This window comes from Anomaloglossus baeobatrachus, chromosome 2, assembly GCF_048569485.1.
Source record: "Anomaloglossus baeobatrachus isolate aAnoBae1 chromosome 2, aAnoBae1.hap1, whole genome shotgun sequence".
Classification (NCBI taxonomy): Eukaryota; Metazoa; Chordata; class Amphibia; order Anura; family Aromobatidae; genus Anomaloglossus; species Anomaloglossus baeobatrachus.
Genome location: NC_134354.1, coordinates 720,665,163 through 720,688,882, shown reverse-complemented (window position 1 = coordinate 720,688,882; position 23,720 = coordinate 720,665,163). Strand labels below are relative to the sequence as shown.

Below are 23,720 nucleotides of genomic sequence, written 5' to 3'. Positions count from 1 at the left end.
GCGGCAACCACAGCGACCAACGTGGCAGAATTAAAAACTATACCGCGCCACTTTAAATTGGTCCATGGATGCAACCCTAGATCCTTTATGGTCAGGGGTATCGACGTGATTCATTGTGGGATTAGGGGGGGAAATGTCAAAAGACTTTTGGCCCAACGTGAACTGAAATGGATTACCATTTTGGACACGGTTACACCAAAGGGCCTTAATGAGGCTCTAAATTTCGCCCCGTTTCTATGAGTGGCTCTTATCATGTACTGCACCATTCTTTCTTCTTTTTTAATTTAGGAAGGCTCGTGGCACTGTCCTGGGACGCTCTGGTGTTCGCCCCTCTTCTTAACCATGTGTAAGTTATGGGTTCTTAGGGTCTTCTCTATGTGACTGGCTTTGTACTGGCGATCCCTATCCGGCATAAAACGGACTTATGCCGATTTGGCTACACTACCTCATGTGTCCAGCCAGGGTGAGGGCGCCATATTTGTTAGTCATTCTGTGACTTTTGTCATGATTAGCCTGATATTTGGCAAATCTCTGTCCTGCCTTATGGATCTATGCTGATTGGGCTATATAGAATTATGGTTGTTACTAAGACAGAGGCGCCATAGTCACTAGCCAGCCATCTATATTTATTTATGACCCTTTGCCTCTTTATGTCTATTTGGGGTGTTATCACCTTTGCTCTCCCACTTATGTGTGGTAATTCACCTTTTTCTCTATGTAGCACCGTATATGTACTTTTTCTATACTGATCGAAACTATTTTAATATAATATGAATTTTGTATAATAAAAACTTGGATATTTTTACATTAACAGCCTTGTAAGCTCCATTTCTTCTTCCTAATATCTCTTAGTTGTACAGCCTGACTCGGGCCTCGGCAGTTTTGCTTCACTTCTCTACAATTCAGAAACAGTTATTTCCTGCTGGTTTGTGAACTGTTGCTAGGAGCTCAGGCTGCTAATGACCACTCACAGTCGTCTTCACTCTTTATAAGGTTCTGGATTCGGTTGCTTGTTGCCAAATATAGCTCACCTTTGCGCATGTGATATCGGTCTTTATTGTAGTGATCCAGAGCTTGATGAGCTATCATGTGCTTTCCTATGTGGTGTGGAAATATCCCCGTTGTTAGTTTATTTCTTTCCTGTGTTTTATTTGCTCCTGGGTTTGTATAGTCTCTCTCTTGTGTCTATTGCAGTGTGCATGAGTTGTTTTTTTTCTCCCCTGTCTGTGTTATTTGTGGGGTTTGCTTCTGGGCTTAATCAGGGCTTAATGAATAGTTAGGGTCATGCTGGCAGCCCAGACCTATTTACCATCAAGCTTACTTCTGGAATAAGATACAGCGTAGGGTCCCTAGTTTGAGGGTCAGCTTTGAGGTCCCTCTCCTGTTACAGTGTGGAGTCAGTTACTGATATGATTATATGACAACAGGAGTTTTCAATTCTTTTTTTTTTTTACAAATTTCAGAATTTTTTCTCAAAAGAACTGAGAGTCTTCAGTAGTTGATATCTTTAAATGGCTAACTGAAAAGATGGTAATAATAGCAAGCTTTCAAGACTACTCAGGTCTCTTCATCAGGCATGGTATAACACAAAATCTGAAGAGTCACATATTTATACACAACAGGACATAGAATAGTGCAGTAAAAAAAATGTTATGTGAAGCAGAACTATCACTATGGCAAGGGGGAAAACTGTTGCGGCCATAAATATTGTTGTAGTTCATAGATAAGCAGTGTGAAAGTTTTATTGTCCTCTGATTAGGGTGTCTGGTCCGGGCTGTGATGCCCCCAGATGCTCTGAGGAACACATTTCTTAATTGATGTAAAAAGACATAAATCCATGTGAGAAATTCATTCCTGCTCTGAATGTGTCAAAGGTCATCATAAGTTTGTACTCCCATGATCTCCTGTCTCTTTGGGACTTGAAATTTCCTTTCAATACCAGCAATTTCATGTCCATGATGCTGTGGTCTGGGTTACAAAAATGTTTGGCCACAGGTAGATCCATCCTTTTTTCTCTAATTGTGTGGCGGTGAGAATTCATCCTTGTCCTGAGCTGTTGTCCTATCTCCCCTACATACAGACCCCAGTTGGACATTTGGTACATATAATTAAGTACACCACATTGGTTGTGGTGCAGCTGAAGGTACCTGGGATCTTGTAGTCCTGATGGGATCTGGGAATCTTTATCTTGTCCATTGTCAAAATAAATGGACAGGTCTTACATTTTTTCTGGTTGCAGGGAAATGTTCCTGTTGTTGTTGGAGAGGACAGGGAGCTTCTGACAATGATGCTTCTTAAGCTGGGTTCACACATAGCGACAGTGACAACGACGTCACTGTTACGTCACCATTTTCTGTGACGCAACAGCGACCTTGTAAGTCGCTGTTATGATCGCTGCTTAGCTGTCAAACACAGCAGACGCCGCAGCGATCATAATGACACGCGTCGCTGTGCTACATGTGCATAGAGCAGGGAGCCGAGCACACTGCTTAGCGCTGGCTCCCTGCACTCCTAGCTACAGTACACATCGGGTTAATTACCCGACGTGTACTGCAGCTACATGTGCAGGGAGCCGGCACTGGCAGCGAGAGCGGCGGACGCTGGTAACGAAGGTAAATATCGGGTAACCAGGGAACGATCTTCCCTTGGTTACCCGATGTTTACCCTGGTTACAGCTTACCACAGCTGCCGGCTCCTGCTCACTTCATTTTGACGCTCTCTCGCTATCACACACAGCGGGAGAGCGATGACCAAAAAATGAAGCTGGACATTCAGCAACGACCGGTGACCTTACAGCAGGGGCCAGCTCGTTGCTGGATGTCACACAGAGCGACAGCGATGGGCCGTCGCTGCAACGTCACAGAAAATGGTGACGGGGCTGCCTAAAACACAGAAATGGGGGGTCTGGAAAATATATTTTTTTCACCACTTATTTAAAAGTAAAACTAAATATTTGGTATCTATGAACTCTTACTGACCTGGGGAATCATATTACCAGGTCAGCTTTACTATACAGTGAACATGTGTTAGGGCCAGGTGGACGGGCAGACCCAGGAGGTGGATCCACTGGGCCGAACTCCTCACTGAAGGCAAGGGGTCCGGTAGCCGGAGCACTACAGGTAGCAGGATAGTCCGTGCAAAATAGTGGAATGTAGAAGTCCCTGGGACCACGGAGTCACAGATGGTAGTCCGGGTGACGGAGCTCAGGTTCGGAGGCCAAGATGTTGTCAGGCAGAGTCTGGAACTGATGGAGCGAGAGGACGGGTCACCACAGGGATCAAAGATGGTACGGACTGACGGGATGGCAGATAGTCAGGGTGCGGGGTTCGGGAATCGGCAGGACCAGATGGCGAGGCAGGAGCGGCTCTAGAAGAGAGAGAGGTGAGTATATCACAGGGACAAGGAGACCTGACTCCTAGCTTAGGAAACACGAAGAACAGGCCCCGCCCACTTGGACATTAAACCCCTTTATACCCTGTACCTGTGTGTTCAATATCCTGTCTGTGGACGCTGGCCCTTTAAGAAAGGGTCAATGACCGCGCGCCCTAATGCGCATGCGCGAGGCCCGGGTGCCAGAAGCCAGGGCAGGGAGCGGCGAACAGGAGGCAGGGGAGCCGGGCTGGAACGAAGCTGACAGCGGACGCTGGGAGCGGGGACCGGGACGCCTGGGGATCCTAGGTGAGGAGGCCTGGAGGCTGTGGAGCGGGGGACGCCGGACAGAGGAGCCGGGGAGCGAGCCAGGGAAGCCGGGGAGCGTGGCAGGGGAGCCGGGGAGCTGGACAGGGGACCCGGGGAGCGTGACAGTACCCCCCCCCCACGCCCTCCTCCCCGCAACCGGGACAGGAAGGCACGTATCAGAGGAGTACCCACATTCTCCCGGGGTTCCCAGGACCTATCCTCAGGACCATACCCTGCCCAGTCCACCAAGAAGAACTGCCGGCCCCGTACGGTTTTCATGGCCACGATATCCCTTACCGCATAGATGTCGTCATCGGCAATAGGAGGAGGAGCCGAACTGGCAGCAGCGGAGAAGGGACCAAGGACAACCGGCTTGAGCAGGGAGACGTGGAAGGAGTTGGGTATCCTCATCGTGGCCGGGAGCTGCAGCTTGTAGGAGACCTCATTTATTTTGCTGAGGACTTTAAACGGCCCGATGTAGCGAGGACCCAGCTTGTAAGATGGTAGCTTCAATCGGACATACTTGGAGGCAAGCCAGACCAGATCTCCTGGAGAGAAACACGGGGGATCCAGACGCCTCTTGTCTGCGTGTCTCTTCATCCGAAGGGAAGCACGTCCAAGGGACGTCTTGACAGAGTCCCAAATTGTTGCAAAGTCACGTGCTACAGCATCAGCAGCAGGGACATCCGAGGAAGAGGATACAGGTAATGGGACGGAAGGCTGAAGTCCGTAAACGACATGGAAGGGGGAGCTGGAGGAGGACTCACTGACGTGGTGGTTATGGGAGAATTCAGCCAAAGAAAGAAGCGTGGACCAGTCGTCGTGATGGGCGTTGACGTAGTGACGTAAGAAGGAGGTCAAGATCTGATTGACTCGTTCCACTTGGCCATTCGACTGAGGATGGTAGGCTGAAGAAAAGTCCAGAGTCACTCCCAGATGTTTGCAGAGGGCCCTCCAGAAGCGGGAGGTAAACTGAGTTCCTCTGTCGGACACAATGTGTGATGGAAAGCCGTGCAACCGGAAGATGTGCTGTATGTAGGCGTCAGCGAGTTCCTGGGCTGAGGGCAGTCCTGCCATAGGGACGAAATGAGCAATTTTGGAGAACCGATCCACCACGACCCATATGACTGTGTGTCCGGAGGACAGGGGCAAGTCCGTAATAAAGTCCATTGCAATGTGTTGCCACGGAACAGAGGGTATAGGCAGAGGCAGAAGACGGCCATATGGCAGATGTTTGGGTGTCTTATTCCTGGCACAAGAGGAGCAGGCTGAGACAAAAGAAGCGACGTCTGTGCGAAGGGATGGCCACCAGTAGTGACGTACAATTGTACTCCATGTTCTCTTCTGACCAGCATGGCCGGCTGTTTTCGAGGCATGGCCCCAGTGCAACACTTTTTGTCTGTCGGTTTCAGAGACATAGGTCTTCCCGGGCGGTATCTGGGCCAGGGTGACAGGAGCCACCGGAATGATTTTACTAGGGCAGATGATGGGCTGGGATGTCTCCTCCTCCTGCTCCATGGGCATGAATGACCTGGACAAGGCATCTGCGCGTACATTCTTGTCCGCGGGTCGGAAATGGAGCTGGAAATCGAACCTGGCAAAGAACAAGGACCACCTGGCTTGCCGTGGGTTCAGTCGCTGAGCAGACCGCAGGTATTCCAGGTTCTTGTGGTCCGTGTAAATGATCACGGGGTACACTGCTCCCTCCAGAAGGTAGCGCCATTCCTCCAGAGCCAGTTTGACTGCCAATAGCTCTCGGTCACCGATGGTGTAGTTGCGTTCAGGCGCAGAGAAGCTCTTGGAGAAGAAACCGCAAGTAACCATCTTCCCGGAGGAGGACTTCTGCATGAGCACTGCTCCGGCTCCCGAGGAAGAGGCATCCACCTCCAAGGTGAACTGTCGGTTTAACTACGGATGGTGGAGTACAGGGGAGGAAGCAAATGCCCGCTTCAGGGAGCCAAACGCGGCGTCGGCCGCAGGTGACCAGTCCTTTGGATTAGCCCCCTTCTTGGTCAAGGCGGAGAGAGGTGCAGTCAGAGCAGAGAAGTGAGGGATGAACTGACGGTAATAGTTTGCGAATCCCAGAAAGCGTTGGATTGCCTTCAGTCCAGAAGGAGGGGGCCAGTTGAGAATGGAAGAGACCTTCTCCGGATCCATCTGCAGGCCGGTATCGGAGATTACGTAACCCAGGAAGGGAAGAGAAGACTGCTCGAAGACACACTTCTCGTACTTGGCGTACAGACGATTCTCCCTCAGTCTTTGTAGTACCAGCTGCACGTTCTCTCTGTGGGTCTGGAGGTCCGGAGAAAAGACCAGGATGTCATCAAGATACACCACCACACAGACGTAGAGAAGGTCTCGGAACACGTCGTTCACCAATTCCTGAAAGACTGCTGGTGCGTTACACAGGCCAAAGGGCATCACACAGTATTCATAGTGCCCATCACGAGTATTGAACGCGGTCTTCCATTCGTCCCTTGAGCGGATGCAGACCAGGTTGTAGGCACCCCGAAGATCCAACTTGGTGAACACACGAGCTCCTCTAAGCCGATCAAACAATTCGGGGATGAGCGGCAGGGGGTACTTATTTTTCACGGTGATTTGGTTCAATCCCCGGTAGTCTATGCATGGGCGTAGGTCGCCTTCTTTCTTCTTAACGAAGAAGAAGCCTGCTCCAGCAGGAGAGGAGGATCTCCGAATGAATCCCCTTGCCAGGTTCTCTGTGATGTAGGTAGACATGGCCCTTGTTTCGGCAGGAGACAGCGGATATATCCGACCTCGAGGTGGTGTAGTTCCCGGGAGCAGGTCGATGGCACAATCGTAAGGACGATGTGGCGGAAGTACCTCTGATTCCTTTTTGTCAAAGACGTCCGCGAAGGACCAATAGGCCGAGGGCAGTCCTGGTAGGGACTCTGGAACCGGAGGTCGTCGGATGGGTTGTATGGTCTTCAGACAGTTCTCGTGGCAAGAGGAGCCCCATCGGGTGATTTCACCAGTGCCCCAGCTGACTGACGGTTCGTGTGTCCGTAACCAGGGGAGTCCCAGCAGGATTTGATGGGACATGTGTGGGAGGACGTAGAGAGCGATGTTCTCGGTGTGCAGGGCACCGATACGCAGTTCCACCGGCTTGGTGATCCACGAGATGGTGTCAGAGAGGGGTCTCCCATCCACAGAGGCAATCACGAGGGGTTTGTCGAGTGGAGTAACAGGCACCTGGTACTTGTCCACCGTGGCCTGCTGGATGAAATTGCCTGCTGCCCCGGAATCGAGGTACGCCTCGGCCGTGAACCGCGTCTCTCCCGTTGTCACTTGAACAGTCCACGTAACCGGGTCTGAGAGAGTCCCAGCACCTAGGGTGGCCTCTCCTACCAACCCTAGGCTTTGGAGTTTCCCGGCCTCTCTGGACAGGAGCGTAGAAGGTGTGTGCCCTCTCCGCAGTAGAAGCAGAGGCCCTTGGCGAGTTGTTCTGCTCGGCGTTGTTCAGACTGCCGCAAACGGTCGATCTGCATGGGCTTGTGGACGGAGACACCAGATGCCGTTGACTGAAGTACGGCGGGCTTCTGCGGAGGAGAGGAATGCCGTATCGGACGTCTCTCACGGAACACCTCTTTGGATCGTTCCTGAAAGCGAATGTCCACTCGAGTTGCTAGGGCAATCAGGGCATCCAGGGTGGACGGCACGTCACGACCAGCCAGCTCATCTTTAATTCGACCCGAGAGACCTTCCCAGAAGGCGGCGGTTAGAGCCTCATTGTTCCACCCGAGTTCCGAAGCCAAGGTGCGAAAACGGATGGCATATTGACCCACCGTCAGAGTCCCCTGACGTAACCGGAGGAGAGATGAGGCAGACGCGGAGGCGCGTCCGGGCTCATCAAAGGTGCCACGAAATGCCTGCAGGAACTCCTGGATGTTAGTGGTCACAGGGTCCTCCTTCTCCCACAAGGGGTTCATCCACGCCAGTGCCTCACCCTCTAGATGGGACATCATGAACGCGACCTTGGCTTGGTCGGAAGCAAACAAATGCGGCAGCTGCTTGAAATGGAGGGAGCATTGGTTTATGAATCCCCTACAGGTCTTGGGATCTCCGGCGTACCGGGGTGGTGGGGCCAGACGAAGCCTGGAAGCATCCGAGGAGGCTGCCACGGGAACTGCGGCCGTGGATTGTACAGTGGAAGCTCGAGATGCTGAAGATGTCACCGACGCTTGTAGCGTGTTCAGGCGGGCGTCCACAGAAGACATAAAGTTCAGCATGCGGGTCTGGGTCTCACGCTGGCGTGTGAGTTCCTCCTGCAAGGCCGCTAGTGCTTCGGCGGGATCCATGGCCTGTTCTTACTGTTAGGGCCAGGTGGACGGGCAGACCCAGGAGGTGGATCCACTGGGCCGAACTCCTCACTGAAGGCAAGGGGTCCGGTAGCCGGAGCACTACAGGTAGCAGGATAGTCCGTGCAAAATAGTGGAATGTAGAAGTCCCTGGGACCATGGAGTCACAGATGGTAGTCCGGGTGACGGAGCTCAGGTTCGGAGGCCAAGATGTTGTCAGGCAGAGTCCGGAACTGATGGAGCGAGAGGACGGGTCACCACAGGGATCAAAGATGGTACGGACTGACGGGATGGCAGATAGTCAGCGTGCGGGGTTCGGGAATCGGCAGGACCGGATGGCGAGGCAAGAGCGGCTCTAGAAGAGAGAGAGGTGAGTATATCACAGGGACAAGGAGACCTGACTCCTAGCTTAGGAAACACGAAGAACAGGCCCCGCCCACTTGGACATTAAACCCCTTTATACCCTGTACCTGTGTGTTCAATATCCTGTCTGTGGACGCTGGCCCTTTAATAAAGGGTCAATGACCGCGCGCGCGCCCTAATGCGCATGCGCGAGGCCCAGGTGCCAGAAGCCAGGGCAGGGAGCGGCGAACAGGAGGCAGGGGAGCCGGGCTGGAGCGAAGCTGACAGCGGACGCTGGGAGCGGGGACCGGGATGCCTGGGGATCCTAGGTGAGGAGGCCTGGAGGCTGTGGAGCGGGGGACGCCGGACAGAGGAGCCGGGGAGCGTGGCAGGGGAGCCGGGGAGCTGGACAGGGGACCCGGGGAGCGTGACAACATGGTAAAAAAACAAAAAACAAAAAAAACAATTGTGTAATTGCAATTTTTTGTTTTCAATTTCACCACACTTGGATTTTTTTTCCCCGTGTTTCAGTACTATATGGGACAGAATGAATGGTGTCACTCAAAAGTACAACTAGTCCCACAAAAAACAAGCCCTCATAAGGCTATATTGACAGAAAAATAAAGTTATGGCTCTTGGAAGAAGTGGAGGAAAAAAAAATGGGAAAATTGGCAGGTGGTAAAGGGGATAACATATCAGCCTATAGGTGATGGATGCGTCCATAATGGTCATGTCACACACAACGACAGCGACGACGACGTCGCTGCTAAGTCACCATTTTCTGTGACGTAGCAGCGACCTTGCTAGCGATGTCGCTGTGTGTGACATCCATCAACGACCTGGCCCCTGCTGTGAGGTCGACGGTTGTTGCTGAATGTCCTGGACCATTTTTTGGTCGTTGCTCTCCCGCTGTGAAGCACACATCGCTGTGTGTTACAGCGAGAGAGCAACGAACTGAATGTGCAGGGAGCAGGGAGCCGGCTTCTGTGGACGCTGGTAACCAAGGTAAATATTGGGTAACCAAGCAAAGGCTTGGTTACCCGATATTTACCTTGGTTACCAGCGTCCGCAGCTTCTTGAAGCGGGCTGCCTGCTCCCTGCACACATAGCCAAGGTACACGTCGGGTAACTATAAGCAAAGCGGTTTGCTTATTAACCCGATGTGTACTCTGGCTACGAGTGCAGGGAGCCAGCGCTAAGCGGTGTGCGCTGGTAACCAAGGTAAATATCAGGTAACCAAGCGAAGCACTTTGCTTGGTTACCCGATATTTACCTTAGTTACCAAGCGCAGCATCGCTTCCACGCGGCACTGCTGGCTGGGGGCTGGTCACTGGTCGCTGGGGAGATCTGCCTGTTTGACAGCTCATCAGCGACCATGTAACGTTGCAGCAGCGGTCCTGATAAGGTCAGATCGTCGTTGTGATCGCTGCTGCATCGCTACGTGGGACCTAGGCTTAACAGGCATCTGTTAAAGTTGTTAAGATAATACATAATTTGCTTTTCAATGTCATAGCATCCATCACAGTCTCAGTATACATAGGGATCTTTAACATGATATTATCAGGGCCTTTTAAAGGGTTTTTCCCATTTGCATCTGCCATATTCTTCCATATACTATTGCTTTAGAAAGAATAAGCTGCGTTGCTAGCACCAGGCACCAGGCGGGTTTGCTCATTGGTCATTGGCTCAGTGGAAGCGATGGTGTACCATTAAATCAGTATAGATTCTTCTTCCCCAGGGACCCTGCAAATAGAAAAATCAGAATTAACCAATTCTCATCTGCTTCCCACCAGTCACTGCATGGGAGCCACTGATCAAATGAAATGACCCTATTTATTAAGTAATGTTGTTAAAAATGGGCTCTATGGTGCCATCATTATAGAAATATACGGTAAATGCACATACACAGACCCCAATTAGTATTCCGTTCCCTTTGGACCCACTAAATATAAATAATCATATTATTCCTCTCCATTTCAAAACCAGTGGGACAAATGGGAACCAGTGGGAAAGTTGCAAAACTGCGAGGCCATGACAATTGGAAGAATAAGAAATGAAGTCCATCCATTCAAAAGCCAAGAGGTCGGCGTTCAGGCAAAAATATCGGTGTCAACAAGTCGGCTCATCACAAGATCTATCAGTTTTGGTGCAACAAACACGGCAATGGAAGCGGCTCATATGCTTCATAATAGTGAGATCACAGACGTCCATGCAAGCACCATACAATGCACATAACACAAGTCTGGAGTGGTGGCCCGAGGAAAGGGAAGACATCTCGAGTTGAATATCGTCATAAGTTTGCAAAAAAGTACGAAAAGTGTTACAATAGAAGATTGAAAACAAGTGATTTGCAGCGATGAGATAAGTCAGTAGACTAGGCTCTGATGGATGCAAAAGGGTCTGGGAGAAACAAGGGAAAAGGGGGCTAATGGATCGAGAAATGTAAAAAACTGTCAAGTTCGGTGGAGAAAGCCTGATGATATGGGGTTGTTTTACAGCCATAGGCATTGGATACTTGACGAGAATCAATAGTGGTCTCAATGCTGAGATATGTGAGCCTCCTACAAGAAGAGTTATTTTGTAAACTTGAGTACTTTAAGCATGAAAAGGACGTCCTAGAGTTCCAGCAGGACAATGACACAAAGCCTAAGTCAATATTGTCAAATAAATGGTTCAATGACAATGATTTAGAGGTGCTGGACTGGCCCCAACAGTCCCCAGACCTGAACCCAATCAAACACTTGTTGGTAGAGTTGAAAAAAAAAGCTGTATACATACCCAAGTGAGTCGACCAGTATATAGCAACATTGGGACTGTGTAGAAGAGACCTGGGATCATATTTCAGATAAGCTTGAATCTGATGGAGAGCATGTCCAGAAGGATTCAGGCAGAGTTGAAAACCAAAGGTGAATTTACAAAATATTAAGGCCTCTTTTACACGTCCGTGAAAATCACGCACGTGTTTCACGGACGTGTTAAAGGTGCGTATTGCCTGCGGTGTGCTGTGTGTATGGTCTACGTGTGTTCTCCGTGTGTTATCCTTGATACCATGCCTGAGGAAGAGACCTGAGATGTCTGGAAAGCTTGCTTTATAACATCATATTTTATTTTTATTTTAGTTAGCCATTAAAAGGTATCACAACTACAAAATTTTAATTTTGTTTCTCTCACTGAGAGCAATGAATCATTTATCCGTGATAACACATGGAGAACGGGAACTTTCTACTCACCTGTCCCTGGCGTTGCTGTCCGTGATGCTGATCTTCGGTCTCCGGTCTGCCGACTCCCCGCTGCTGCTGCTTCCGGCCGCAGTGAATATTCAATTAGCATAATGAGCGGCGGTCGGCAGCAAGTGACAGCAGCGGCAGAGACAGGAGGGCAGGAGAAGGTGAGTAAAGTTTTGGTTTTTTTTCTCGCAGATACATGTGTTTTTTGCGGCACGTTTCACACGGCTCACATCCGTGTGGTACGTTTGTGTTACGTGTGACCCATTTGCATTCCGTGTGACACCCATGATGCCGGAGAAAACGTGGACATGTCTACGTGTGGAGCACAGGGGCACAGGTACGCTCCACACGTACACAGGATCCATGGCAGAATACGCACGTGAACGCAGACCCATTGATTTTAATGGGTCTACGTGTGCCCGTGTCTCCGGTACGTGAGAAAAGTGACCATACACATACCGGAGGCACGGATGTGTGAAAGAGGCCTAAAAAAGTAATAAAAAATTAAATTTAGATTCGGTGACATGACAAGAATCTGCATAATTAATCATATGCTAAAAAGTTAAGTCTATGTATGAGATAGCCAAGATGATGATCTATAAAATGAAGGTCGTCTCACGCACAAAGCTGTAGTGGGTAGTGAGATATGGAACTTGAAAGTAAAAAGTTCAAGACATTGTTATCCGTTCGCTTGTCAGTGTAGGTCTCCATACACATTCTAAGCAAAAATGAAATATATAAATATTTCTAAATTTGTAATAAATATCTGTTATACACCTGTCCTGGATATGCGCTTTGCTCTTAGCACCCTGGTCAGCTGTACTTTGTTGTTGTCCATGTCAGATTTTCCAGGTGGCCCAGCGTTCTCTGATGTGATCATCTGCCTGGGCCTATATAAGGCTCACCAAGAAACACACTATTGTATCATGGTATTAAGATTTTTAGTGTCCTTGTATCCTGTCAGCCTGGGGCGTCCAGTGCTCCTACTAGCTGCTTCCCAGTCTCCTGTTTGCCTGCGCCCTCCAATTCTTCTATTGCCTGCTCCCAAATCTCCTGTCTGCCTGCAGCCTCCACTGCTTCTACTACCTACTTCTCTGTCTCCTGTCTGCCTGCAGCCTCCAGTGCTTTTAATATCTGCTTCCAGGTCTCCCGTCTGCCTGCAGTCTCCAGTGCTTCAACTACCTGCTCCCAGGTCTCCTGTCTGCCTGCAGCCTCCAGTGCTTCTACTACCTGCTCCCAGGTCTCCTATCTGCCTGCAGCCTCCAGTGCTTCTACTACCTTCTTCCCTGTCTCCTGTCTGCCTGCAGCTTCCAGTGCTTTTACTATCTGCTTACTGGTCTCCAGTCTGCCTACAATCTCTAGTGATTCTAGTACCTGCTTCACAGTATCCTGTTTGCCTGCACCCTCCAGTGCTCCTACTACCTGCTTCCCGGTCTCCTGTCTGCCTGCAGCCTCCAGTGCTTTTACTAAATGCTTCCCTGTCTGCCTGCAGGCTCCAGTGCTTCTACTACCTGCTTCCCTGTCTCCTGACTCCCTGCAGCTTCCAGTGCTTTTACTATCTGCTTACTGGTCTCCTGTCTGCCTACAGTCTCTAGTGCTTCTAGTACCTGCTTCCCAGTCTCCTGTTTGCCTGTGGCTTCCAGTGCTTCTACTATCTGCTTCCCTGTCTCCTGTCTGCCTGCAACCTCCAGTGCTTCTACTACTTGCTTCCCTGTGTCCTGTCTGCCTGCAGGCTCCAGTGCTTCTACTACCTGCTTCTCTGTCTCCTGTCTGCCTGCAGCCTCCAGTGCTTTTACTATCTGCTTCCCAGTCTCTTGTCTGCCTGCAGCCTCCAGTGCTTTTACTATCTGCTTCCAGGTCTCCCGTCTGCCTGCAGTCTCCAGTGCTTCAACTACCTGCTCCCAGGTCTCCTGTCTGCCTGCAGCCTCCAGTGCTTCTACTACCTTCTTCCCTGTCTCCTGTCTGCCTGCAGCTTCCAGTGCTTTTACTATCTGCTTACTGGTCTCCAGTCTGCCTACAATCTCTAGTGATTCTAGTACCTGCTTCACAGTATCCTGTTTGCCTGCACCCTCCAGTGCTCCTACTACCTGCTTCCCGGTCTCCTGTCTGCCTGCAGCCTCCAGTGCTTTTACTAAATGCTTCCCTGTCTGCCTGCAGGCTCCAGTGCTTCTACTACCTGTCTCCTGACTGCCTGCAGCTTCCAGTGCTTTTACTATCTGCTTACTGGTCTCCTGTCTGCCTACAGTCTCTAGTGCTTCTAGTACCTGCTTCCCAGTCTCCTGTTTGCCTGTGGCTTCCAGTGCTTCTACTATCTGCTTCCCTGTCTCCTGTCTGCCTGCAGCCTCCAGTGCTTCTACTACTTGCTTCCCTGTGTCCTGTCTGCCTGCAGGCTCCAGTGCTTCTACTACCTGCTTCTCTGTCTCCTGTCTGCCTGCAGCCTCCAGTGCTTTTACTATCTGCTTCCCAGTCTCTTGTCTGCCTACAGCCTCCAGTGCTCCTACTACCTGCTTCTCAGTCTCCTGTTTGTCTGTGGCATCTAGTGCTTCTACTACCTGCTTTCTGGTCTCCTGTCTACCTGCGGCCCCCAGTGCTTTTACTATTTGCATTCCTTTCTCTTGTCTGCATGCACCCTCCAGTGCTTTTACTATCTGCTTCCTGGTCTCCTGTCTGCCTTCAGTCTCCAGTGCTTCTACTACCTGCTCCCAGGTCTCCTCTCTGCCAGGAGCCTCCAGTGCTTCTACTACCTGCTTCCCTGTGTCCTGTCTGCCTGCAGCCTCCAGTGCTTTTACTACCTGCTTCCCTGTCTCCTTTCTGCCTGCAGCCTCCAGTGCTTTTATTATCTGCTTCCCAGTCTCTTGTCTGCCTACAGCCTCCAGTGCGTGCTCCTACTACCTGCTTCCCAGTCTCCTGTTTGCCTGTGGCCTCCAGTGTTCCTACTACCTGCTTCCCGGTCTCCTGTTTGCCTGTGACCTCCAGTGCTTCTACTATCTGCTTTCCTGTCTCCTGTCTGCCTGCGGCCCCCAGTGCTTTTACTTTTTGATTTCCTGTCTGTCTGCAGCCTCCAGTGTTTCTACTACCTGCTCCCAGGTCTCCTGTCTGCCTGCAGCCTCCACTGCTTCTACTACCTGCTTCCCTGTCTCCTGTCTGCCTGCAACCTCCAGTATTTCTACTATCCAATTCCCGCCTGCCTCACCTACCTTTGCACATACACCCATTGCCTGTGTGCCCACCCGGACCTGGGGCTTTAAGGATTCACTGAAACAATATTCCTCAAATCACGGTGACATTCAATGACAGGCATCCCATTACCTACTCCGGCGTAGTATAAACCTCAGTACTGATGCTGTCCATATTTTGTTTTTGAGTTTCTTTTTAGTACTAGAAGGTTTTGAAGTATGTGAAATATTCGGAGACATGATCACACAGATTTAACAAGCATTCATAATAAAGTCTTTCCAAATGGAGCTTTGATCTGATCCTTTGTCATATCTGTGGATTCAATTATTCATGATAGCATCGTTTCCATCAAGGCACTTCTCCCAGATGACATCATACAATACAAAGAAGTGGGGCTTAGCCGCTCACATCGACTCTTTGTCTTTAAGTCACAGGGCATTTGGCTCAGAGCATCCTCTGTAGAGGCTGAGCCTGATCAGGCAATTACATATATAAAATATTCAACTCTACACAAGTCTCCTTGTTTTTGATTATTCTGCCTTGCAAGAAAGCAAAAAAAAAAAAGTGGCCATATGGCCTGCCTAGATTAGCGGCACATGTGCCATACACAGTCTATAAACACTGCCAAGAGGCAGGTTTAACACACTGACATTTTGGCCAGAAAGGACGGCCTGGGCGAGCGAATCCACAGCTCATTAAGATTGTGATTTGGATCACAGAGGGCTGAGAATTGAGAATCTGCATCTTCTATTGTTTGGTGGCTCGGGGATGCATGAGCAGTGGGGCAAAGGTTGGCACCTAATTTTGGTGAAGTTGTTCGAAGCTATAAATCTCGATAGATTTGTAAATGTGTTCGAATAGATCATTGAAATTCTAACTGTTTAGAATATTGTGAGATTTTTATAGTCACCCACAAACAAAATGAACCGCCTCGAAAAGACACTGACATTTTGGATCTTAAAGGGAACTCGTAAGGTCCAGTATGCACCCAGAACCACGAGCAGTCCTGGGTGCATATTACTAATCCCTGGTAACCGTCCTTGTATACACCAGCATAGATAAAGAGATCTTTAGAAAAAGTATTTCTAAAGATCTTTTATGTTATGCTAATGAGCGCAGGGACTAGTCGCAAGGGCATTACTTCCCTTGGCTAGTCGGCCCCACAAGGGCGTGATAAATGCTAATGAATGTGCAGCTTCAGAGGCATGGTCGCTCTCACCTCTCTGCTGCCACCACTGGTTTGTGGCTCAGCCCACATGATGAGAACAGCCACGCACTTCGGTCATGCGCACTACACCAGATTGAAGCCAGGATGCTTCATAGTATGCATGACCGTATGCAAGACCCCCTTAGCATGTAAGCACAGGGGCGTGCTTACATGCTAAGGGGCCGACTAGCCAAGGGAAGTAACACCCTTGCAACTAGTCGCTGGCCTCATTAACATATCAAAGGATCTTTAGAAATATTACTAATATACTAGTGAATGTGCAGTGTCAGAGGTATGTTCGAGCTCACCTCTCTGCTGCCACCACGCTCAACGTGGATTTTCGGCTCGGTGCGCATGATCAGAAGTCCCAGACTTTCAGTCATGTGTACTATGAAGTGTCCCGGCATCAAACTGCTGTAGTGCGCATGACCGGAAGTATGGGGCCGTTCTCATCATGTGCACTGAGCCGAAAATTAGCAGTGGCAGCAGAGGTAAAAGCGACCATGCCTCTCACGCTATGCGATAATTAGCATGTTAGCATGCCCATAGGTGCGTGCTTACATGCTAAGGGGGCTGACTAGCCAAGGGAACTAACGCCCTTGCGACAAGTCACTGGTCTCATTAGCATATCATAAAGGATCTTTGAAATTATTTTTCTAAAGATCCCTTATGCTACTAGATACAGGGACAATTAGTAGGCAGGGATTAGTAATATACACCCAGAACCACTCTTGGTTCTGGGTGTATATTGCACCTGACAGGTTCTCTTTAAGGACACAATTTTTGTCCTCACAATCTGTACTCAGGCTGTGAATGTTGATCATGTCAACTAGATCTTAGTGATTGCATAAACTTACCCCTGAATAAATGTATTGTTCTCTACATATTTATATTGGTGGTACAATAGTAGAAAAATATAGCTTCTTTCTTCCGAAAAATAGCACACCTGACCACAGATCGAGTGTGGTATTGCCGTTCAGCCTCAATCACATCAATTCCAGATACAACACAAGAACTGGTGGTACTGGAAGAAAGCAGCCATGATTTTGTTACCCTAGGCATCTTTTAAAATGGGGTCAGCAGGTAATGTTTCTCCTTATACAGACCGCCAAGCTGGTGTTGGAGTCTAGGAAGTGCTCCCTGGGTAAGGCTGCTTTCACACTTCCGTTTTTCGCCGTGCGACACAATCCGGTAAAAACCAGAAAGAACAGATCTGGCGTTTATTGCCGCCGGATCCGTTCTTTCCCCCATAGACTTGTATTAGCGCCGGATTGTGCCGCATGGCCTTGCGTTGCATCCGGCAAAATTTGATTGTTTCGCGGCCGGATGGAACGCTGATTGGAACGTTTTTTGTCTCCGCCGAAAAACCGCATTGCGCCGTATCCGGCGCCGTATGGCGTGTTTTATAATGGAAGCCTATGGATGCTGGGTCCGGCAAAATGCGGCAAAAAAACGGATATGGCCGCTTTATACGTTTTTTTGAACTGCGCATGCTTAGTAGCACAACGCATCCGTCAAAAACCGGAAGGAACGCATGGAAAAACTGATGCAACGGATCCGTTTTTTCGCCGGATCCGTTGCATCAGTTTTTTTTTGCCGGATTGTGCAAAAAACGGATGTGTGAAAGCAGCCTAAAAGTTATGCAAATTAGCTCTCCTCCAAGAAAAGAAAGCTCCACTCTCTAGTGCCACCCATTGCAGACCCTTGCTACAAGGCTTAGAAGCCAAACCAGAGTCTTCCCCAAAAGGCTACAATCACAGTCGCTCTTTCTTTAAGGAGCAGCTTTTGGAATATATTTTGGAAAATGGTTGTAAATCAGTGACCAGTACTGTGTGCCGTATACATAGCTAAGTGTCTGGATTCACATTACCTGCACAATCTCACTTGTAAGGCTAGTTTCACACTTGCGTTGGGTTCAATCCGCTGGGTCCGTTGCTACGTCGTTTTGACGCATCCGTTATTTTTGTGTTGTCAACGGATGGAACGGGTCCGTTATTTCACAGGAATCCAATAGCTGATTCCTGTGAAATAACGGATCCGTTGCATCCGTTTGGCGTCCATTAGGCGTCCGTCTAACAGAATGCGTCGCCTCCGTTTTTTGGGGTTTTTTTCATTTTTTTTTCATTCTGGGCATGCTCAGTAGAAATTAGCGGAATCCAGCGGCGGATTGTGTTGTAAAGCACTTTGCAACGGAATCCGCCACCATAGGGATCCATTATAACTATTGACGGATGTAACAGAATCCGCCGCTCGGCGTCATTTTAACGCAAGCAATTAACGTTACATGCTGCGTTCCTTCCGCTCGGCGGAAGCAACGCAGCGTCGGCCAGCGGCAGCAACGCAGGTACTTTTGGCACAATCCGTCATCCATACAAGTCTATGGGAAACAACAGAATCCGTTAACGGATTCCGCTGTTTTCCAAAACGGCGGATTGCGACTGAAGGGAAAAAACGCAAGTGTGATTCTGTTGTATCTCTATTCCAGATGATGAAGGATGTCTACATATCACAGATGAGGCTCAGTGAGTGCTAGCCTTCTGGACAAGGTAAGATCATTTACTCACTTGCAAAATTTTACATGGACGGAGATGACTGCGATGTCTTGAATTTCAGTATCCGATGTGTTTCATTTCCACATCTGTTCTTAGGAAATTATAATCTTCCAATAATTCAATTTACCAATTTAAGTCTATACAAAGAGTAAACTCCATAATAAACGAAGCCTAGAGAAGGGATGGAAGAGATTACATTCCATGCATTATAAGCATATCAGGCAACAAAGATGGGTATTTCAGATAAAGATTGGATGAGAGATGAAAACTGGCGAAGTATCTGTGGGAAACAGAGAAGAAACGTGTTTTTAAAGGGAAAGATGAAAACATGTCCCATTCTGGTACCAGATTCAGGCAAGGGTTAATTCTCTACATTGTCTCCTTGACCTTTGGTCAAAATCTTCATCTCTAGGATAACCAGCAGAATGCTGAAGATAGTCAAATTATAACTGGCACGGGAGTGTCCTGTGTGACAGAGAGACATGTGGTATCCAGTCATAGAAGGTCACAGTGTCTGGCTGTGCAGAATGCTCCCTGACTTTCCATTGTTCCTGCTGTCAGTAGTCATTGGTATAGGCAGCTTTCCTGCAGAATTAATATCTCTCCCTTTGGACCCAGCAGGAGCTCGACTTCCACTCAGCTGTTGATTGTCAATCCTTCCTTCAGACTGTGCTGGTGATATTTTCCATTCCTTCATGCTTAGATTGCAAGCAGGTGGCTTGTACTCCTCTGTGGTATCATTGCTGAAAGCTTTACTGAACTTCTACCTGAGTCATCTAATGATACGTAGTTCATGCTTTATCCCCTGTGTGTCCCCCTTGTATCTAGTGGGATTGACGTAAAGATCATCCCATCCGTTCCCTATTTAGGGCCCAGCAGTAGGGATATCTAGTATCAGGTATCCAGCTCGGAGCATAGGTGCAGAACCTATGAACCTATCTAGAGTGGTGAGGGACCCCATGGACCAGCAGTAGGTTTGGTCAGTGGTCACCATCAAGGTTCCCCTCTTTCCTCCCCTCCCTTTTCGGCATTTCCCGGTATTTCCCCCTACCTAGTGTGACTGATATCACACCTATCACATGCTGTTCCTATCTAGCACCCCCAGTTATGTTCCCTTTGCCCTTTAGTTGGGGGTTTAAATGCTGACATGATTTTTGAGAGCAGGTCTAGTGCAGGATGCACAGAAACATTAAAACCCTGGAAGAAACATTTATAACTCAATGGGTTTCGTCAGGCTCCATTTGGATCTATAGTGTAGAAGATTTGCCAAGGAATATAGCTTCCATTATGAACGGAAACCATTATACCAGTGTGAACAGAGCTTTACCATAGAAAACTAGATATCTCTGTTTTCAGATAAAGCCATTTGTCCATATACCGTGTAATGAGATGCCATTTAATGAAGGTAATGTAAACTTATGGCTGTTCACTATCTGAGCCATTGAAGTTGTTCTTGCTTTTAAAGCTGAATGTAGAGGAAAAAAACAATTGAGTTAATTAATGCATGTAAAGGTCTTTTTTTGATATGAGGATTCTTAGAAAACCTATTTCTTTAATCTATATCTTACCTGGCTTATTGCTGTAGTTAACTGCTTTTCCTATTTAGAAGGTTATATAAAACCGACAAAGCATACCCATAATATATGTTTCTATTATAGGCATTCAGATCTTTGAAAAAACAAAATTAATCAATACTTTTATTTCTACTATCTGTTGCTGCATTTCTTAAAAAGAGCTCCAAGTGCTCTAAGTGTGACAGAGCACTTCCAGAGCATTTCCCAAGGTTTTTTTCTAACCGAAAATGAGCCTGCTTAGCTTGATTGATAGCCCAAAGTCTGATTTACGCACTTGGCACCTGACACTACACAGACAGTGAGCCATTAATCGAGCTAAAGAGGCTCATGCCCAAAGCACTTATCATTTCATTTGCATGTGGATTATATCACTGATTTCTTGGGAATGCAGCAACAGTTAGAAGATTGAAAAGCTAAATCCATCAATACCTTTTATAAGACTTGCACGTACATACAGTATATCACAAAAGTGAGTACACCCCTCATTTTTATAAACATTGTATTACATTTTTTCATGGGACAACACTGAAGATCTGACACTTTGATACAATGTACAGTAGTCAGTGTACAACTTGTATAACAGTGTAAATTTGGTGTGCCCTCTAAATAATTCAACACACAGCTATTAGTGTCTGAACCCCTGGCAAAAAAGAGAGTACACCCCTATGGTTTGGTCCCCGGTATCATGTGACTCAGTAGTGTTACAAGGTGTCAAGTGTGAATGGGGATCAGGTGTGTTACATTGGTGTTATCTCTCACACACTCTCTCATACTGGTTACTGGAAGTTCAACATGGCTTCTCATGGCAAAGAATTATCTGAGGATCTGAAAAAAAAGAATTGTTGCGCTACATAAAGATGGCCTAGGCTATAAGGAGATTGCCAACACCAGGAAACTGAGCTGCAGCACGGTGGCCAAGACCATACAACAGTTTAACAAGACAGGCTCCACTCAGAACAGGTCTCATCATGGTCATCCAAAGAGGTTGAGTGCTAGTGCTTAGTGTCCTATCCAGAGGTTGCCTTTTCAAAATAGACATAGGAGTGCTGCCGGCATTGCTACAAAGGTTAATGGGTTGGGGGGTCAGCCTGCTCAGATCATAAACTGCACACTGCATCAAATAATTCTGCCTGGCTGTTGTCTTAGAAGGAAGCCTCTTCTAAAGATGATGCACAAGAAAGCCCACAAACAGGTTTCTGAAGACAAGCAGACAAAGGACATGGATTACTGGAACCGTGTCCTCTGGTCTGATGAGACCAAGATAAAGTTATTTGGTTCAGATGGTGTCAAGTGTGTGTGGCAATAACCTACAGTCAAGCATGATGGTGGGCGTGTCATGGTTTGGAGCTGCATGAGTGCTGCCAGCTGTGAAGAGCTACATTTCACTGTGGGAACCATGAATGTCAACATGTACTGTGACTACTGAACAAGAGCACGATCCCCTCCCAACTGGGCTGCAGGGCAGAATTCCAACATGATAATGACCCCAAAAACACCTCCAAGACCACCTTTGCCTTGCTACAGAAACTGAGGGTAAAGGTGCTGGACTGGCCAATAATGTCTCTAAACCTAAACCCTACTGAGCATCTGTGGGTCATCCCCAAACAGAAGATGGAGGAGCTCAAGGTCTCCAACATCCATTGGTTCCTGTGAAGCTCTAGTAAATTCCATGCTCAAGAGAGTTAAGGCAGTGCTTGAAAGTAATGGTGGTCACACAATACATTGACGCTTTGGGCACAATTTGGCCATTTTCACATCGGGGTGTACTCATTTTTCTTGCCAGCAGTTTAGACATTAATAGCTGTGTGTTCAGTTATTTAGAGGGAACAACACATTTACCCTGTTATACAAGCTTTGATTACTTTGAATCAAAGTGTCAGATCTTCAGTGTTGTCCCAGGAAAAGATATAATAAAAAATGTACAAAAATGTTAGGGGTGTACTCACTTTTGTGATAAACTGTATATGTAGTTTGGGTGATTAATCTTACTGACAGATTTCATTTAAAGCTATAGACATCTTTGGCATCGAACAAATTAGGCCCCCTCCCTATCCCTTCCATATACAGTGCCTTGAAAAAGTCATACCCTGTGAACATTTCCACATTTTTCCTTGTTTCACCCACCAATTTAAATGTATCTTATTTGGGTTTTATGTGATATATGAACACTAAGTAGCAAGTATTGTATTTTGTGAAGTGTAAAGTAAATGATATATATCTTTTAAAATATTTAATATATCTGAAAAGTGTGATGTGCATTTGTATTCAACCCCCTTTGTAGGATCACCTTTCAATGTGATTACTGCTTTCCACAACAAGAAGCTGTAATTTTTACGCATTTTTCCTTGCAAAATATCTTTAGTTGAGTGAAATTGAACAAAAAGCGTCGGTGAACAGCAATTTTCAATTCTTATCACGGATTCTCAGTGAGGTTCAGGTCTGGACTGTGACCGTGCCATTCACACATATGAATGTAAACCCTCCATTGTAGCTCTGGCAGTATGTTTAGGTTCGTTATCCTGCTGGAAGGTGAACTTACACCACAGTTTTAAGTCTTTTGCAGCCTCTAACATTTTCGTCCAGGATTGCCCTGTATTTAGCTCCATCCATCTTCCCATCAACTCTGACCAGCTTCTCTGTCCCTGCTGAAGGAAAAGCCTCTCCACAGCAAAATGTTGCCTCCACCATGTTTGACGGTGGGGATGGTGTTTTCAGAGTGATGTGCAGTGTTCGTTTTTGTCCTCTCATTGCATTTTGCATTTATCCCAATACATTCTACTTTGGTCTCACTTTCTTCCATATTCTCGCTGTGTCCCCTACATGGCTTATTGTAAACTGCAAACGGGACTTGCTTTCAAAAATGTCTTTCTTCTTGACATTTTTTTTTTATACAAACAGTGCTACTCTACTCCAAGACTTTAGGTGCCCATACATGTTGGAATATTTAGCTTATTGCTCCCTCTCCCAATCCTATTATTATTATTATTATTATTATTATTATAATTAATTATTATTATTATTATTATTTATAAATATATTTACTATATATTTATACACAATAGCTATATCTATATCTCTATCTATACACAATAGCTGCTTTGATTGCCCCAGGAAAATTGACTGGTTCAGACAACTATAATGGGAAATTATCATCAGAAAATGACCAATTGTTTTAAAAAATAAATAAATAAAAATTAAGAGAACTAATTATATTTATATTCTAGCATAATAAGTAAAATCAATATGGTAAAAAATAATGCTATTCCATGTAATAAACATAATCAAAATTAATATCTACGCTTTAGACAAAATAGAGCTAGTGGAGAATGGCCGTATTATGGTAATTCATCATTATTAATTCCTTCCTGATGTATGATCTGTAGAAAAGCTATAATGCCATTTCTTTCTCTGTGTAACACAATATTATTTGACCAGCTGCCGCTCTGTGCTGTAAATGACACTGGTGCTAAAATAATAGGAAATGAGAGCCAACCAATAATAGGATTATAGTGAAGGAGCTATATACTATATTAATGAACGTTTCCACAGAAAATTACATTATTCTGCCCAATGTCAATGTCTTGTACACACTCAGTATTATTCTGTTTTATAGACTTTGTCTCTGTGTCACAATATGACAAAAA

General features: G+C 47.2%; 1 protein-coding gene across 2 annotated transcripts in view; it reads left to right on the top strand.

The window, feature by feature from the left end:
* The window catches only part of FRY (FRY microtubule binding protein), a 645,836-nt gene that overhangs the window by 72,737 nt on the left and 549,379 nt on the right, over positions 1-23,720 (top strand). The window contains exon 2 of one of the 2 annotated variants that reach the window (XM_075337349.1): positions 18,436-18,496. The exons of the other annotated variant lie outside the window; for it this stretch is intronic. The gene's annotated coding sequence lies outside the window, so the exon portion shown is untranslated. The remainder of the gene's footprint in view (positions 1-18,435; positions 18,497-23,720) is intronic. 2 annotated transcript variants of the gene reach the window in all.